At 44.2% G+C, this 6,776-nt stretch overlaps 1 protein-coding gene across 1 annotated transcript in view; it reads left to right on the forward strand.

Moving 5' to 3' along the window:
- The first annotated feature begins 6,687 nt into the window (after nt 1–6,687).
- The window catches only part of LOC118733190 (probable histone-lysine N-methyltransferase CG1716), a 15,785-nt gene continuing 15,696 nt past the window's right edge, over nt 6,688–6,776 (forward strand). The window contains exon 1 of the mRNA XM_036462482.1: nt 6,688–6,712. The gene's annotated coding sequence lies outside the window, so the exon portion shown is untranslated. The remainder of the gene's footprint in view (nt 6,713–6,776) is intronic.

Consider the following 6,776-nt stretch of genomic DNA (forward strand, 5'->3'; position numbering starts at 1 on the left):
AGCAACAGATTGTAGAACACTTGCCACCCTAGTAACAAAAAAAAAAACAAGTGTATTGTATTTTGTCGACTCAAAATTCGGATTCGCTCAAAAGTAGTTTAATAAATTGAAGACACGCATCTGTCTGCCTAGAAACGGCAATGCGACTCTTTTTCGCAAACAAATTGCCTAAATGTAGGTTGAGGCTTTATACATTACATAAATATGTATGTATGTATTTATTGTAGATTTTCGAACTTCAAAACCTACATCCATATGTACAATTATGCATAAAAAAGATTAAATAGTTTTTATAATTTTGTTTGTTAAAAATTTGAATAAATAATTGGAATGAGGATGTGCTTACCCATAAGTGCGTGTTGTTGAACGTTAATAAATGGGATGGAAATAAGATGTTTGCTGATAGCTTTCAAAATGAATATTGCTCCAAACATGATTTCTGTATTTACATACATACATAAATATGTACATACATATATTCTGAAAAGAAAACAGTTTTCACAACAATAAAAATAAACAAAAAAATATTCATCGGACTCGACTCCCTTACACTCGAAAAGTTCTTGAAACTGGAAAGTATAACGTAGGTATTCACATCTTGTTTGTCAGGTTAACTGTTTTTAGATTATTAGGGGTATTCTCTGAGTCTTGCAAATCCCTTGTACGGTGCACGGATTGCAAAGCTGTTCCATACGAAAACCGGTTTTTACCGTGCAATTTGTGCACCTTGCAAGGGCTTTGCAAGATTCAGCGAATACCCCTATTGTTCATCGCTTGTTGTTGTTGTTGTAGCGGCTACTAAGTCCGGCTCGCGTCGTCTTGTCCGTCAACGTTGTCGTCCGGCTCAGCCACGGTCGAGAAGTAGAGCATACTGTCGAAGGTAACTCCAAGGATTTTTGGGTTATTCACCGTCGGAATCGGTTCGTCGTCGACGTGAATACTCAGCTGCAGTCTGAGCTCCTTCGTCCAGGTGGTAAAAAGGGTTGCCGAGAATTTCATAGGGGAGAAGGTTAGGCTCCTTGCAGTGAAGAAGCGAGAAAGCTCAGAGAGGCAACCGTTTACTTTCGAGCAGAAGTCATCAATTCCATTCCCAGACGCCATTATTGAGCAGTTTTCAGCAGTGTCAACTGACGATCGAGGTTCCCTCTGGTGGTCGAGAGAGCTTCGATGTGTAAAATTAAACAACAACAGGGAGAGGACACCACCCTGTGGGACCCCCTGTTTAATTTTCATCGATTTGTTGGTTTTGACTCTGAAAATGACTGACGAATATCGAACACTCAGATAATTATCACCTTTTCGAGTCCCTGTGTGAGGGAGGAAGCCTCAATGTGTTCTAGTAGCGTAGAGTGGCTGACGGTGTCAAACTCCTTTGACAGATCGAACGCTACTAGAACACTTCTCTCACAAGTGCGCTTTCCGTTAAGGTCACGAATTATCTGGGTGTTTATGGCGTTAAGTGCTGTTTTTGTGCTGTGCACTTTGCGGAACCCATGCTGATGCCTCATGTGTCTTCGCTACCGGAAAGAGTAGGGTTATCAGGCGATAAGATTCCTTTGTTGGCTGGTTTCCCCGGTTTAAGCAGTGGGACCGCCCTCCCTGTTTTCCAGATGTCAGATGAGGGTGGCCATAGACAAACTGAGGACCTTAGTTAAATAATCTACTCCCGCAGGACCCAATTTTTTTAGCCTCAGCATGCAAATTCCGTTGGAACCTATGGCTTTGGAGGCTTTCGCCTTACCGATGGCTACCTGAATTTCACCGCAGTTTGTGCAGCCTGCTGGTCACTATAGTGACAGATATAGTTGCAGAAATCAAAAGAACATGCCCAACTTAGTAAATCTGTAAACCCCAAAATCGTGATTTTGCACATTCGACATCCGTTTTCTGAGGCGACGAGATGCTCTTCCCTCTTCTTCCGTTTATATTCGTTCACAAGTTGCCGAATTTCCATATTAAGATCCCTGATACTGGGATTTCCGGGATCGCTCTAACGAAGGTTGTCACGCTCATCGGCTAGAACAGCCGCTTCAGCCGAAAAAATCGGACGGAGGTCCGAAATTCATCCAGCTGGAGTGAAGCGAGCTGCAGCAGCAGTGACAACCCTGTGGAACTTACGCTCACCTACGTGAACTGTGTTGGAGTGTGTGTGTCGTGTTGGAGTGTGGTTGTGTTGGTTTTGGCTTGCTCGGGCGAACTCCGGTGTGCCGTGGAGGCGGTCCGATTTGCGCAGCATGGAGCCACGTACCACGCGGTCCACTGCCAGTGAGTTCTTAAGCCCGAGCAAGTGCGGAGGTGGCTCCACCCATTGCAGGTATTACACCTGCCAGCCCTGAGCAGAAGAATACGGAGCAGATGTAGCCCCATTTTCGAACAACGTTTGAGGGATTTCGCCGACCTAAATGGGGTTACATCGCCGAAACAACAGCCCTTGGTCGGGTGAAACCCAAGTCATTCCGGAACGTAGCACCGGCTGTCGTGGGAGGTAGAGGGCATGCTCTCACGTAAGGTCCAGAAGCTGCTACTGAATACTCGCCCCCACTCTCCCGTGCGCTTTGTGCGATTGAAGAGTCTGCGCTCCTCTTTCCTGAGTCCTGAGAGCTCCTGTGAGCACCATTTTTTTTTAATTTAGACCTCAAACTACGCAGGTTAAACCCCCGCTACGTTATACGTAGCCATGTCTGTTCCTGGGGTTTTTCTTGAGATAACCTGTCCTGACCTCAGCTCCCAGTACAAATCGGATTCTGTTATCCTACAAAGAGGGCTCTGGTGAGACCCACCACTAGCTGATCAGAGTGATTTAAGTACTTCCTTATATAACCCTAGTAACAAATGTTGGTCTATGACCGACATCGTATATAAGAAATGTTTCACTAATAATCACGCAGGTTCTGTAATTCACTCCCAAGTGAATTTCAACCCTGCCGATTTGAAATCAAAGCGAATTTGATTGGAATTCACTCGGAAGTGAATATATTCTAAAAGTCACTCGCCTCTAAGACTTGAGTCCGTGCTGCCCCACTCCACATTATGAACGTGCGTATCGCAGCCTAAAATGACAGGAATACACCTCCTCCGGTGTGTTCCTAACTTGGGTTCGCCCAGATCCGAGAGCCGAAAATCGCCCTCGCTACGCATGTCAAGCTAAAACCTGCTGATGTCTGCTATCAGCTTCTGGGTGGTAGGCACATATGCGACCTGGCTGGTGGTGTTGCTTGATTTAAAGGCGTCAGCAAGAGCTGGTGCCTTGATCTAAGCTGGTTACTGCTAAGCCGGTAAGTGGTCGACTCAGTCGCTTTAGCGGCAGTGAGTCAGCAGCCGCATCGACTTGCATGTCTTGCGACTCCGACTCCTTACTGCCTGTCGTCTTATGTCGCTACGGCATTACCGTGGCACGGCTAAACCGGTAGTTGACGTTGAAGACAAGCCTCTCAATGCTAACGTACTACTCCTTACCAATGCCCAGATGCAACCTGTCCCCGCTGTCCTCGGTGCTGCAGGATATCACCTTCCACGTGGAGGTATGGATACTCTCATTCTGGGCCTAGAGCAGACACGTATAGCACAGGACAAAATCGAAATGACAGGACAAACTTGAGTCTAAGGTAGATGAGTTGCAAGGTCGTATCCGTGATTTGCGGTTGAATTGTCCAGCTACTTCACGAACACTCCTAAGGTAAAGACTCCATCCTTGGAAGGCACAATTCCTTCCCAGGTCTTAAAGCTCCAGTTCGAGAAGACCGCTACAGCAAACAGTTGGAGCAAGGAGAATAAATCCGCTGCGCTTTTCGTTGCATTAAAATGAACTGCAGCGGAAGTCTCGAAAACTGTTCCGTAGTGTCAAAGGGAACACTGCGATGTATTGATGGGTGCTGTGGAAAGGCGTTATGGTTGCGAGCACAGGAGACAGATTTACCAGATGGAATTGGAGAACCACTACCAAAAAGGCAGCGAGCCTGTACAGGAATTTGCCTCAGAGATTCAGGAAACGGCAGCGCTCCTAAGTAGACCAGTCAACAAAGCCCATCGAGTAGAAGTGGAATCACCAGACGTTATGAAAGAAATCCAGGAAACAATTAAGTCTATGGCAGGGAAAAATAGTCCCGGTGCAACCCAGAGAGAGAGATGGTGCTGGAAAATGCTTAAGTTGCAGAAAACCAGGCCACTCGCAAGCGAATGTAAGACGGGTTCTAGCAGTTACAACAGTTAAGCAGGAAGCAAACGCAGGGCTGAAGATGACGAACCCAACTCCAACCAGTCGTTCAACTAAAGCGAGCCAGCAGGAAGGGCCGCGCGCTGGCTCCCGCAATTGAACGACCCATAATCTCCATCTCGAAAATTGACTGAAAGGCGAGCAACGTCGTTGTTGGTGGACGGACATTAGCGAGTACTAACTTTGGATATGACATTTCATTATTCGATATGATTTGGTCACTTAAGAGGTAAGGCCATTGCCTGGAGCAAGGTTGAGGACAGCAACTGGTAGGGACATAAATGCATGGACGGAAGGGTTGGAAGGAAAATTCCAGAACAAGGCTAACGAACTTCTCCGCAGATAATCCAACATATTCGACAAGAATGGAAACAAACCAGGAAGGACCACCGTTCTGAAACATCGCATTGATACTGATGATGCAAGGCCGATTCGTGAAGCTCCTCGAAGTGTTCCACTAGGCAAACGTGAAGCTATGACCCAAATCATAAAAAAAAATTTGCGAAAGTGGTGTAAATGAACCGTCAGCGAGTCCATGGAGTTTTCCGGTAGTACTTATAAATAAGAAGGTTTTCCAAATGCGTGGACTACCGAAAACTAATGGCCCTATTATGTATGGCGACTGATAGCCAATGCGCAATCATAAACTAAAATTCGCATTACGTATGACAACTGGCCTCTGACTGCCGGCTACTGAGTCTAGTAACGCAATTTTCTGTTTCCCACTTATGACGATTTTGTCATTTGTTTACATAAATTGTTAAACACATTGGAGAAAAGTTGCCAATTACATACTTCGAAAAGGACATGACAAAAAAGTAAATTCGGACTTTGTCTGCGCTTTTCTATATACTGCGATTAATCGCCATATAGACCAGCAACTAGACGCCAGTCACCATACGTAATAGGACCGTAATGATGTGACGAAGAACGACAGCCATTTGCCCAGTATTGATGATACTCTCGACTCGTTGACTGGCACGGGATGGTTTTCAACGCTAGACCTTAAGAGCGGTTATTGGCAAGCGGAGGTAAGTGAGGAAGACAAGGAGAAGACAGTATTCAGCGTGGGGTGGGGAGTGTTTTGATAATTCACGGTAATGCCCTTTGAACTATGAAACGCTCCTGTCATTTTTGAAAGACTTTTGGACCATGTGCTTAATTAAGAGACAGCATTTAGTCTGTTCCAATAGCAGTCCGGTTTACAGGATTTAGTCAGAACTTACAGGAAGTCGTTCCTATTGACATAAAACCTGTAAAGAGCGAAATACACAACACAAGCGGCTTGACAAACCAAGCGAAATTTCCCTTTGCTTCAAGCCATTTGAGCTGTCTATGGGGTGTTTGAAGGTTTGACAAACCGCTTGAGGGAAATTTGAGCAAAAATCAAATTTTTTGATTTTCTGGCCGCCATGTTGACGTTTGATCAAACCGCTTGCGATGTGGATGGTAAAATCGCCTCAATTGCAACTGAAATTTCACCAAGTGAAGACGTAAGGGAGAATAATGGTAGAAAACTAAAATGTTTTACATTGTTAACCGAAAGAAAACTAAAATTCTGTGCTTGAACGACTCATGTTTGCATGGTCTATGGCAAAATGGGAAAAGTATGTTTGACAAGCCGCTTGTGTGGTGTATTTCGCTATTAACTGAGCGACTGTTCCTAGTCAGAAGTTACAGGATTTAGTCCGGAGTTTTTTTTCCTGTAAGTTCATGAAAAGTGTCAAACGATCAGCTGATTTGCATGTGCAAGCAAAAACAAACAGCGGTGAAAGCAGAGTAGCTTATATTTGTAAAAAAAATGGAAGTAAACAACGAAATGTTTGAATATGTATAGATTTTAATAATTATTTAGTGATATTTCAGCTAAATCAGTGTTGTACAAATCACATGTAAACAAACCGACTGACGTTTTTACAGGAAATAGTGCTTTTTGCGTTCCTTCCTATGCACTTCTGCATCTGTTCTCCTTTTACTCTCATTTGAGAGAGTAAAATTGTAGTTTGACAGTTCCACAGGTTTTAGTCCGAAGTTCAAAGGAACAGACTAATTGCAGTGGCAACTATCTAAAGAAGGAGAAATCAGCTGACACGGAAAAATCTAAATTCCGCAGATTTCTGCGCTACGGGCCACAACTACAGAAAAATTCTGCGGTGTTGAGTTTTCATTTGCATGGAGCTTTGGTAAGACAGATCGTGTCAGCTGACTCGGGTTTACGTACCGGTAGGTTTACGTTCTTGACTAATTTCAGCTTGGTATCAATGGTATACCAATTGATTGAAAAGTACATTGATATTGTTGAACAACAACAACAACATCCCTATACTTCCGGTAGTGCATTCCAGTGACGTCCGGTAGTGCATCCAGTGGAAGTTTTCCATCTATGCTTTATGCACATATTCGCAATGAAATTTTTAGAAAATGCGTTGTGGCAACTCTGATTGCATTTGTTTTTTCGCCCGATGTATTCTATCATTCTTGGTTTTTTCCTTCCATTTCGTAAGTAATTTCGGTAATTTTCGCTGCGGCCGCATGTATATTTAATAGATTCTTTCATTTGCAT

The sequence above is a fragment of the Rhagoletis pomonella genome, unplaced genomic scaffold (genome assembly GCF_013731165.1).
Source record: "Rhagoletis pomonella isolate Grant_MI unplaced genomic scaffold, Rhpom_1.0 Rhpom_scaffold_00002, whole genome shotgun sequence".
NCBI lineage: Eukaryota > Metazoa > Arthropoda > Insecta > Diptera > Tephritidae > Rhagoletis > Rhagoletis pomonella.